This window comes from Rhinatrema bivittatum, chromosome 4 (assembly GCF_901001135.1).
Source record: "Rhinatrema bivittatum chromosome 4, aRhiBiv1.1, whole genome shotgun sequence".
In the NCBI taxonomy this organism is placed as follows: Eukaryota; Metazoa; Chordata; class Amphibia; order Gymnophiona; family Rhinatrematidae; genus Rhinatrema; species Rhinatrema bivittatum.
Window position 1 is genome coordinate 61,992,029 of NC_042618.1, and position 12,925 is coordinate 62,004,953.

A 12,925-nucleotide genomic window follows, 5' to 3' on the forward strand; every position below is an offset into this window, starting at 1 on the left:
ATGGGCGCCAAGTGGATTTCAAAAGCTGCCAGGATATCCGCGTTCATGCCGCTGCGTGCACAAATAAAAAGTTTCCAAAAGGGGGCAGGGCATAGACGTTGTCTGGGTAGGGGCATGGGCGTTCCAGGATTTTACCATTAAATTTGACAGTAAATACTTACACGCAGTGGCGCGCGCCGAGGTCCCCTGCTGCATAACTTTACTTCTGCTATGGATGACGTGTATGTTGTAAATCAAAACATTCTAGGCAGATCAGTTGGGTTTCAAAGGTTGGATCTAACAGGGTAGAAGGGAGGCTATTAAACTAGGTGGGTTTGAAGTACTATCCCTGAACTGGGAATGAACTGGGAAAATGGCCAATGGTGATGGCATGTGTGGCTTTTAAAATCCCCCCACTTATGTGGTAGAAGTGGCATTTGCACGCAGAGGTTCACGTCCACTTAAAATTGTGTGCACATGTGAGCGCACTCAGGCTATTTTATGACATGCATACATATACGTGTGTATGTTATAAAATGGCCACATCCCTAGGTGCAGGCCAACGAACATGTGCACATGTGTACATGAGCATTAAGGAACTCAAAAAACAGAATTACAGTGGGCTCTGGTAGAATCAGACCTGTGATGCGGAGACACACACTGTATCAAGTTACAAAAGCGCAAAAAGCCTTCTCTGTATTAGTTATTGAAGAAGATCTTGCAAAAGAGATTGAAGTGATATACGAAAAGAAAGAAGAAACCCAATGCATACAGAAATGTCACCCCTGAAATACAAATAAAAATGCAAAGGAAAAGGGTGAAGTGGATAAGAAAATTCAACTAAAGAAGACACTAAAGGAATCCAAGAAAAGCTGTAACCAGAATGAGAAAAAATGGAAAGCTATGAGCACAAATGCTCGTAGTTTAGTCAATAAAATCCAAGATCTGCAAGCCCTAATGATAGAGGCAGACTTGGACATTGTTGCTGTCACGGAGACGTGGTTCACGGAATCTCGTGATTGGGATACGGCAATACCGGGCTATAACTTATTAAGGAAGGACAGAGAGGACAGGAAAGGGGGAGGAGTGGCTCTTTATGTCAAAAACAATATCCAAGCATCTGAGCTGTAAGGAAGATGGGGCAAAGAAGAAGCACTATGGGCTGACCTAAAAAAAGATGATGGGGCTTCCGCTTCTATTGGAGTGGTTTACAGGCCTCCAAATCAAATGGAAGAGCTTGATGAAGCTCTAGTTGAAGACATACAAAAGATGGGAAAGAAGGGAGAAGTGGTGATTGTTGGAGATTTTAATCTGCCAGATGTAGACTGGAGAATCCCTTCTGCAGAATCTAACAGTAGTAGAGAGATAGTGGATGCCCTGCAAGGGGCTCTGTTCAAACAAATGGTAATGGAACCCACGAGGGAGGGAGCTATACCTGACTTAGTTCTCACTAATGGAGATAACGTCTCTAATGTCCAGGTGGGTACCCACCTCAGCACCAGTGATCATCATACATTATGGTTTCATATCACAAATAGGATACGGAGAAGTAGCACGAAGACTTGAGTTTTGCAGTTCAAAAACATGGACTTTGATGAAATGGGAAAGTACCTGGAGGAAGAACTAGAAGGCTGGGAGAACAAGAGAGATGTGGAACAACAGTGGACCAAACTAAAAGGAGCAATTACCAAGGCAACTAATCTATATGTTAGAAAAGTAAAGAAAAGCAAGAGAAAAATGAGACCTATCTGGTTCTAAAAGGAGGTGGCTGACAAAATAAAAGCTAAAAGAACAGCGTTCAAGAAATGTAAAGAATCCCAAAGAGAACACAAGGAAGAATATCTAGTGAAACTCAGGGAGACGAAGAAAGCAATCAAGAAAGCGAAAATTCAAGCGGAAGAAAGGATTGCCAAAGAGGTAAAGCAAGGTGACAAAACATTTTTCAGATACATGAGTGAAAGGAGAAAAGTCCAAAGTGGTATACTGAAATTGAAAGGTGAAAAGGATCAATGGGTGGAGACAGATGAAGAAATGGCAGAATTATTAAATGAATACTTCAGTTCGGTATTCACTAAAGAAGACCCCGGAGAAGGACCGACACTCGTCAACAAGAAACTGGAGGAAAGCGGAATGGATGAAACTCCATTTACAGAAGAGAATGTATGGGAAGAGCTAGGAAAACTGAAGGTGGACAAAGCCATGGGGCCTGATGAGGTTCATCCCAGGATACTGAGGGAGCTCAGAGATGTGCTGGCGGCTCCGCTGTGTGACCTGATCAATAGCTCCCTCGAAACGGGAGTGGCGTCGAGTGATTGGAGAAGAGCAACGGTAGTCCCGCTTCACAAGAGCGGGAGCAAACAAGAGGCTGGAAACTACAGGCCGGTTAGCCTCACCTCGGTGGTGGGAAAGATATTGGAGTCACTGCTGAAGGAAAGAATTGTGAACTATCTACAAGCAGCAGAATTGATGGACCAGAGGCAGCATGGTTTCACCAAGGGAAGGTTCTGTCAGACAAATCTGATCGACGTTTTTGATTGGGCAACTAAGGAATTGGATCATCTACTTAGATTTTAGCAAAGCTTTTGATACGGTCCCGTACAGGAGGCTGGTGAATAAAATGAGAAGCTTAGGAGTGAGTGCCGAGGTAGTGGCCTGGATTGCAAACTGGTTGATGTACAGAAGACAATGTGTGATAGTAAATGGAACTTACTCTAAAGAGAGAGCGGTGTTAAGTGGCGTGCCGCAAGGATCGGTGTTGGGACCGGTCCTGATCAATATCTTTGTGAGCGACATTGCGGACGGGATAGAAGGTAAGATTTGTCTTTTTGCAGATGACACTAAGATCTGCAACAGAGTGGACACGCCGGAAGGAGTGGAGAGAATGAGACGGGATTTAAGGAAGCTGGAAGAGTGGTCGAAGATATGGCAGCTGAGATTCAATGCCAAGAAGTGCAGAGTCATGCATATGGGGTGTGGAAATCCGAAAGAACAGTATTCGATTGGGGGGGGGGGGGGGGCAGGCTGGTGTGCACAGAGCAGGAGAAAGACCTTGGGGTGATAGTGTCTAACGATCTGAAATCGGCAAAACAATGTGACAAGGCGATAGCTAAAGCCAGAAGGATGCTGGGCTACATAGAGAAAGGAATATCGAGCAAGAAAAGGGAAGTGATGATCCCCTTGTACAGGTCTTTGGTGAGGCCTCACCTAGAGTACTGTGCTCAGTTCTGGAGACCGTATCTCTGAAGGGACAGAGACAGAATGGAGGCGGTCCAGAGAAGGGCGACCAAAAAGGTGGAGGGTCTTCATCGAATGACTTACGAGGAGAGATTGAAGAATCTAAATATGTACACCCTGGAGGAAAGGAGGAGCAGAGGTGATATGATACAGACGTTCAGATACTTGAAAGGTTTTAATGATCTCAAGACAAAGACAAACCTTTTCCATTGGAAAAAATCAGCAGAACCAGGGGTCACGATTTGAAACTTCAGGGAGGAAGACTCAGAACCAATGTCAGGAAGTATTTCTTCATGGAGAGGGTGGTGGATGCCTGGAACGCCCTTCCGGAGGAAGGGGTAAAAACCAAAACTGTGAAGGACTTCAAAGGGGCGTGGGATAAATACTGTGGATCCATAAAGTCTAAAGGATGTGAATGAAGAGAAGAGGCATGGGGGTAGTTTGCGGGAATTACGGCTACTACCTGGAAATTAATACCCTTTTTCAATAAATATACTCACCGTCAATGGAACTCCAGCATTGCTCTGTGCTTCAATGGCAAGAGGAAATGTGGAAAAAAAGGATTTGCATTCACAAAAAAACCAGGGAGTAGCTTGCTTGTTGCGGCAGTTACTACCCCAAACCAAATAAGTCTGATACTTCACTTCAATGCATATCCAGCATAGCTGGGGGGAAGAGGAAAAGAGGATTTATATTCAGGCAACAACCTGAATTACATAGTCTGGGAAAACAAATAATTATGGGAGTAGCTTGCTTGTTACGGCGGTTACTACCCTGAATCAATTAAGCCTGATACTTCACTTGGAATACATATCCAGCGCAACTTACTGCTTCAACGGCAGGGGGAATAAAGAAAAGAAGAATTATATTCAGACAACAACCAACAAGGACTGAATGGCAAAGGCTGGGTAAACAAATAAGCGTGGGAGTAACTTGCTTATTGCAGCAGTTGCTACCCCTGACCAATTGAGCTGGATGCTTCGCTTGGATGGCGATGGTGGGGGTGGAGGGAAACTGGAACCAGGGGGTTGCTGATGGGGGCCAAGAGTAACAGATAAGTATGAGAAAAGAAAAGTGTGAAAGCTTGCTGGGCAGACTGGATGGGCCGTTTGGTCTTCTTCTGCCGTCATTTCTATGTTTCTATGTTTCTATGTTTCTATGTGTGCCTACACGCTGGTTTAAAATTTACTGTTATAGTTTCCTTGTCCATTCTTAGGGATCCTTGTTAGTCTCCTTTCTCCTGCCCACCATCTATGTTAAAGATATCTTTCCCTTGTAGGATAGGATAACTGGGGTGTAGTTCCATCATCCACTGTTCAAAAGCTGGAAAAAGATCCTCAAACTAAAATATCTTCAGAAATCCAACAAGTAAAAAAAAAAAAATCCTACAGCAGTCCAATCTTAAAAAAACCTTCTTCTCACCCTTGCAATACCTGTTCACTTAGGCAAAAAGATCTTTGATGCAACCCGCCAGGATTCTGGGATACACACTTTCCTCTAGAGTGAATCAATCTTCTCAAAAAAAATCTTAAAAACAGCAAATCTCATTTCTTATCTTCCTTCAAATTCCAAGAACCCCCTAGGATAAGGCAGGGACCATCTGGAACTCCTACTTCTTATCCTTCTCTCTCCAAATCCACTAAGGGCCTTATTTCCAAGGCTATCGCAGGCTTGTGCTAACAGCGCAAGCCTGCGATAGCTACATCGCCTGCACTACCTACATCGGGGCGGAGTCGGCCCCAGAAGAGAAGGAGTCGGTGCGTCACCGGGGCTGACTCTGCGAGGACGGCGCGGACAGCGAAAAGGTAAGGGCCTTTTCGCTGCCTATTTCGCACCCAATAGCTACACCTTCTAATGGTGTAGCTATTGGGCGTGATGCCAGCAGCGATGGCACCGCAGACGTGCGATCGCTGCCGGCTAGCGCAGGACCGCCCCCCCCCCCCCCCCCCGTTTCGGCCCCCCCGCCCCTCATTACCACAGTTTTGTAAAGTACCGCAGGCCTGCGATACTTTAGAAAATGAGGCCCTAATTCACTGAGACTTCCTGAAAAGAATGCCCATGATAGAAGATTGGGGGAAAATGTTAGTGCCTGGCAAAGCCCCTTCAAACGTGCATAGTCATGCACATAGGGAAAAATCATCCTGACTACAGGTGCACAATACTGGGTTCTGTATTAGGAGTCACCACCTAGGAAAAGGATCTTGGCGTCCTTGTGGGTATATGTTGAAATTCTCAGCTCAGTGTGCAGGACTGGTAAAAAACAAAAAAAAACCCCAACAAATAGAATGTTGGAAATCATTCACAAAGGAGTGGACAACAAAACTGCGTATGTGTCATAATGCCTCTGTATAGATCTATGGTGCGACATACCTGAATGCAATCTGCTCTGAAGTGGCTGAAAGGTGGAAAAACTAAAAATAAATAAATCTTTGTGACCACACCTTGAGAACTGCCCCAACTAAAAAGGATACAGCGGAACTAGAACAGGTTCAGAGGAGGTAAACACAACTGATAAAGGGAATAGCTCTCTTATGCAGAAAGGCTAAACAGCATGACGAAGGCATGACAGAGAGGGGATCGGATAGAGGTTTATAAAATCGAGAGTGGAATGGAGCAGATCAATAGGGTGACTGTTATTTACTCTTTCAGTTAGTACAAGGTCTAGGGCAATTTCTATAAAACTAACAGGAAGCAGATATGTCTAAGAGTTAATGCAAATGTATTGATCTGTTAAGTTTATGGGTTGATGCAGTTGGGGCTGTCGTAAAGGAGTGCAGCTGGGAGGCTACTATGCAGGAAGCCTCAGGACAGTGAGGTCACTGACCTGGCTGTGGATCCTCTCTTGTTAGGACATGTCAGAGATGGCATGGCAAGTGTGCTGAAAGCAATGTGTGCTGAAAGCAATGTACTGCCTCAAACCTGGGGGGGAGGACCCGGACCCGGACCCTTAAGTTGTGAGAACACATTGGGCTCAAATTGTTAATGTTGTTGGTAATAAACTGCAGCCTTCATTAAACCCATTCTAGGAATGCATGTGTGTTATTTGAGGGTGGGGGTGCGTAGGAGGGGTGCCCAAAGAGTCCCGCCTGCCTATGTTTAAAACAAAGTGGAGAAAGAATTTTTTACTCAAACCACAATTAAGTTCTGGAATTTGTTGTTGAAGGATGTGGTTAAAGCATCTAACATAGGTGAGTTTAAAAAGGGTTTGGACAAGTCCTGGAAGAAAAGTCCAGAAACAAATATTAACCCTAGCCAGATAGACTTGGGGGAAATCCTATTACTTATCACTGGGAATGGGCGACAAGAAATGGATCTACTCTTTGGGATCTGCTGGATATTTCCTGGAGATCTGGATGCTTGGCTTGCGGGATTCTTGGTCTGACCCAGCAGAGAATGTCTTATGTTCTTAATCATACTTTCACTCTGTATATCTTCATGCTCTATTGGCCTGATTTTAAAAGGGTCATGGGCATACATAATGGGGGTTACGCGCATGGCCAGGCCTAGTATGCGCTGCATGCATTTTCGGAAGGGCTTGGCCACCCGTTGCATGCCGAAGTGCCAGGCCTCTCCAAAGGGGTGGGCCGGGACAGTGACATTAGCCGCTGTCCTGGGGAAGCGCACACCGGCAGCTGGCCGGCACGAGGAAGATACTGGTCCTCCGGAGCAGAAGTAAGTATGAAAAAAAAAAAGGAGTTGGATAGGGATTATTTAGGGGTTGGGGAGGAGAGGGGAAGAGGGAGGAAGGATAGGATTAGGGTTAGGGAAGTTCCTTCCCAGTCAACTCCTTTATTGGGAGTGGACTGGGAAAGGCCTACCTGCGTCACCTTGCGTATTTTTTTTAAGATCCCCTCCCGTTGCGTGCAACAGACATCCACCCGCAGATACGCGTGCCGATTATAAAATCGGGTGTGCACAGATATCACATATTATAACACTCGCTTACTGATGTGTGTGTGTTATAAAATAGCTGCATACATGTGCACGCGCCAGGAACAGAGTGCACATGGACATCCGCATGTTGTTTTTTTTTTTAATTGACCCCCTTGTGCACAATTTGGATGTGTCTAAAAATTATACATAGAAGTAAGTTTCTACAGGCCAGAGACAAATATCCTCAGAACTTTCTTAAATAGCTTTTTTTTCTGCAGTATGATAAAAAAATATATGGGCTGAACATCTCAATATTTCTGCTGCTCAGGAATTTTGCAAGATAAAAGCATCGATGAAATCCCTACGTGCCACAAAATTCTTTTCTTCAGTATTTGTCAGTGTTTGCAGAGCTTTCAAATTACCCAGTTCCAGGAGGGAGGCTTTTTGGCTGGTCCTGCTTTTGAAATGACATTCCAAAGCAGTGTGGGATTTGTAGTCCCTGATTTTGCCCGTTGAAATTAGTGCTGCATGTCCCATAATGCATCAGAATGGGGTTGTCAGAAATGCAGGACTGTCCTGAAACCTCTCTCCTGGAACTGGGTAGCTTGGCAATTCTGTGTTTGCAAGTTATTTTAAAAGTGGAAGATGCAAATGTGCAAACCACCTATTGGTTTGCACATTTGCATCCTGTTATTAAAAGCTACACAGGTGCAGATTGTTAATTTGATTAGACCAGCAGAAGCAGTGCATGCAAATCTATCTGATGCATATTCATTATGGATATCCTGAAAACCTGACTGGCTAGGTGTGTCCCGCAGATTGGGTTGAGAACCCCTGGATTAGACTTTCCCACCCCTAGAGTTAGGCCTTCTTTCTGATTCCCCGCTCCAAGGAGAAACCATCTTGGGAGTTCAAGAAGGATAGGTCTGTATATTACTTTTTAAATAGTTCTTTTCTCAAGGGCCAATCGGGATATTAGAACGTGTTGAATTTTGTATAATTATATATTTTTCAAGATTCATTTATGATAGTGAGGTGTATGCGCAGTGCTGTCCAAGACAAATGATATGACTAATGGGCCCAAAAGATTTTACAATCTCTGAGTTGACCTGACTTGTTCCTGGTGGAACGCTATGTAGTGGATGAGGTTTTCAGATTTGGTTTTCCAATTTCACAGTTCTGTTCTCTAACCAAACCACTAGGCCCTAATGGCATCCTTGCTTATTCATTCTTGTTCCTTCCCCTTCTTCATGCAGCCTTTCTTAATCTCAGGATTTCCCTCAGCTAGATACACATGCACTTCTGGGCCCATTGTTTAAAGGGTTCTGCTGGTCTCATTATTTGGTGAGGAATTTTAATCTGATGTGTATTCATTTCATTTGTAAGAGGCTCCTGAATCTTAAAGGGGCCTTTACATGAAATTCCCTGTCAGCACCTTGAAAACAAACACAAAGAGTCTATTAATCCGTGATATATCTACAAACTGTATAGCATTTTGGTTTTTATATAGGACAGTAAAGAATCTACAAATAAGTCAGCCATATCCATTTTAACCTGTTTTGTAGTTTGCCAAAATGCATAAAGGAATATTCCAATAAATTATATAAACTGTCTTTATACCTAACAAATTACATAGCTCTCTAAAATGTCTACAGAACGTACTTTATATGCAACAAAAACATTCAGCAATTACAAATTAATATATCAATAGATTCTTAAACTAAAGAATATTGTTATGGATAAAGTGTTGCAATTCTGAGGCACATCTGCATATAATCTGCATTTCTCACTATGCACAAAAAGGTCAGTGTACTGATAATTGCATTTTTCAATATTTTCCTGTAAAAATAAGAAACCCCTTTCCTACCCTTGTAGTGTACCAGATTCTCTTTTTTTTTTTTTTTTGTATTTTTTCCATTATTTCTATATTTCTCCATTTCAGTTTTCTGTTTTTACTTTAATTCCCATTTCCTTTCTTCTCTTCTTACCCTACCCTCTCACTGCAGTCTCTCTCTCCCTCCCCACAGGTACTGCTTTTCCTGCCTCCCCTTCCAATCTTTTCTCCTTCTCTACCTGCTTGCTCCCTCTTAGTTTTCCCTCCCTTCCTTGTCTCTCAGCCTCCCTGTCTTTTCCTTCCTCTCTCCTGTCCTGTCTTTCATTCCTTGTTCCCTTCCAGTCTTCTTTCTCGCCACTTTTCCTCTCATCCCTTCCAGTCTTCTCCTGTTGCCCAGTTTCTCACCATCCTTGCTACTGCTGCCTCCCTCCTGGTACCAGTGGCTTTCATTTCCTGTGGGTGGAGTGATGCCCGGGATGGCAGTGACCTCAGAAAGATACCGAAGGGCCAAAATAGCAGTAGAGGTAGCCTAAAGCATCATGAAAAAGCTCAGGTAGCCCAGCCAGCAACCAGCAGCATTGACATCCTACATCCGGTTCAGGATGTGGTGCGATTTTAAAATGACATGAGAACGATTTCTGTTGTGTCGTTTCATCCCAAATGACCCAAGAAACGAATGAAATGTCTTTTATATCATCCATGACGTACATTGCAAAAAATAAAAGCACATGCATGATGCTAAAAGCAAAATGAATGAAACAAAACAATATACTTTTCAAAATACAATAAAATATAAAATAAATGAAAAATTAAATTTCTTTTCATGCCCACCTTTAACATCCAGCAGCTCTGGGAAGGCAGGGAGATTGAGAAATGATTCATGCCCATCAGTGTTTGGAGTAAAGGAGGGAGGTGTGGAGTACTTAGCACAATACAAGGCAGGAAGAGAGGAAAGTAGAGAGTCAGCCCACAGTAAGTAGGATAAGGAGGGTGGTAGCACCTATAAGCAGTGTCATGAAGTCTGAAGGGAGATGGAGTAAGTGCCTGAGCTGAAAAAGCAGAGTCAGCATAGAGGAAGACAGCATTAGGTCACTGAGCATTTTGCAGACATTCTGTAGTGTGAGTTAAATTCTGAGGCACAGGGTAAATTCTGGAGAAGTCAGTATGCCCCCAGAATCACAAGAAACCAGGAGCCCAGGTCATGTGGTCTATGACAAAGTGATGGTACATTTGTGAGAGTTATTCAGTCCATCCTGCATGGACTATGTAATTATAACTTCTCTTTATATACTCTATCTTGTTTAATTGTATTGTATTGTTTATTGTTTACATTTTTAACATTGTATTAAGAACTAGAGTTTATTGAGTTTAATTGTAAGTTTTAGTTGTACTGAATTTTTATTATTTTATTATTTATGCACTGCTTTTACATGTATTGTAACTGTAAACCGATGTGACGGTATTTTCCAGACACCAGTATAAAAAAAAAAACTCGACAAATAAATAAATACCTGCACAGGGAATTAATTATCTGAACCTCAGGGCAGACCTATACCATTTCCATGTACTGGCCCATCTATAAGTCAGTTAAGGCTTAATTAATAGACACCAAGAGGGCAATATTCAGCCATGTTAGCTAGGATATACTTATGTGGCTAACTTTGTTGGGATATTCAGCAGTGTGGTGGCACAGCTGAACATTCTCAACAATTTGGCTAACTTTAGGACTACTCTACAGCGCAACCAGAGTGAGCTGGATAAGTTATTCGGCTAGCTGAGTTCTGGAACACTCCTACATTAACTGGGTGAATTTTAGCTGGAAGGTGAATTTAGGTGACTAAACGAGAGATGCCTCTCGTTTAGTCACCTAAATTGTGATGATAAGTAGTGGTAGGAAAAAGTTATGGGAGTAATGGAGGGAAGAAAACGCTTTGAGATGGGAGGTGGTATTCCAAATGCTGGAGTACAATGTATTGTTTTTTTGGTCAAATGTTTGTCTTGACTGCACATCCCATGAACTCTGATTTCTTCAGTATTGAATGTTTAATCACAGTGAAGGAGTAGTCTAGTGGTTACAGCAGTAGGCTGCAAGCCATGGAGACCAGGCTTCAAATCCCACTGCTGCTCCTTGTGACCTTCAGCCAGTCACTTTACCCTCAGGTGCAAGGGGGTGCACAAATGTGCACCCCCTTGCGCGCGCCGACCCCGGATTTTATAAGATACGTGCGGCTACGCAAGTATCTTATAAAATCCAGCGTACTTTTGTTCGCGCTCGCGCAAGTATTTAAAATCTGCCCCTAAGTGCTGCTTTAACCCCTCGATCATCTAATGGTCCAACTGACTTCCTTGCAGGCTTTCTGCTTCGGATATATTTGAAAAAGATTTTACTGTGAGTTTTTGCCTCTACGGCCAATTTCTTTTCAAATTCTCTCTTATCCTGTCCTATCAATGGCTTACATTTAACTTGCCAACGTTTATGCTTTATCTTATTTTCTTCTATTTGATCTTTCTTCCAATTTTTGAATGAAGATCTTTTGGCTAAAATAGTCTCTTTCACCTCACCTTTTAAACATGCCAGTAATCATTTGCCTTCCTTCCACCTTTCTTAATGTGTGGAATACATCTGGACTGTACTTCTAGGATGGTATTTTTTAACAATGTCTATGCTTTGTTATGATTTGTGGGTTTGAGGGCCCTTGGCCTGAGATGCGAGTTGTTACTACCTGTGGGGAGGAACCCCACAGGTCCGCACCATTGGGAGGCGAGGTCAGAGACAGCGGGGAGCTATGGGTGAGGCAATGGAAAGGTCTCGAGGAGCCAGGAGAGTACCCCCATGGAAAGTCAGGCTGGAGGCAATACCTGAGCAGGGACCCCGAAGGGAGAGGCGCCAGACAGACCGCAGAACGGGAGGTGCGAGACTGACCAAGCAGGAGGTACTCCGGAGAGGCAACCCCGAGGGGAGGAGCTGCACAGCGCAGAGGATGATGATATAATGCCATATTCCAACCCACAGGACAGGGAAGCCCAAGCCGAGCCTCTAGTGGTGACAAAGCACAGCCCCGAGGAGCAGGGAAGTGTTGGCAGTCTCAATATAGTACGTAGACACTACCCCGAGGAGCGGGGAAGCATAGATAGTCACAGAGAAACCAGAGAGCGCTACCCCGAGGAGCGGGGAAGCTCTGGGAATCACTTGAATAACACGTAGGCGTGATCCCAAGGAGCAGGAGGCGCGGACAGTCTTGTTCAGGTTGCGGGCACAACCCCGAGGAGCGGGACAGCCCCGCTGCAAAACTCATGGATAGCAGAGGTGTTCCAGACCCGAGGAACGGGAGGTCTTGCAGGTTAGAACCCAGGAGGCACAGAGCCAGCCCGAGGAGTGGGGTAGGTGAGGAGAGCGAGTCCCCAATGCGCACACTGGCCCTCGAGGAGCAGGTACCAGACAGGGTCCAAGTCCACAGGAACGAAAGCGTAGTCACAGGAACACGTAGGCTATAGTCGAAGACGTACGGAACTTGTTGCCAAGTCGGCAAGCTGAGAGCGAAAGTGGAGTTTAAATACACCGCTCCGATGACATCATCAAACAGGGACGCTCCCGAGGAGGCATCAAAGGAGGGCCTGGTGGCGCGCGCAAGCGCCTAAGAAGGCCCGAAGTTGACGAGGGTGGCCATGAGGAGTCCTGGGGAACGTGGCGGTGGAGGCTGGCCTGGGCTGCAAGCAGCCCTGGGGAGGGCAGGAGAGCGGTGCAGGAAGTAAGTACACGCGGTCGCAGCCATCTGCAATCAACGGGCATAACACGCCACTTGCACACTTTTTACCTTTGTAGCTGCTCCTTTCAATTTTTTTCAATTTTTCTCATTTTATCAAAGTTTCCCTTTTGAAAGTTTAGCATTAGAGCCATGGATTTGCTCACTGTCCCCCTTCCAGTCATTAATTCAAATTTGATCATATTATAATCGCTATTGCCAAGCGACCCCCCACCACCGTTATCTCTTCACCAAATCCTGC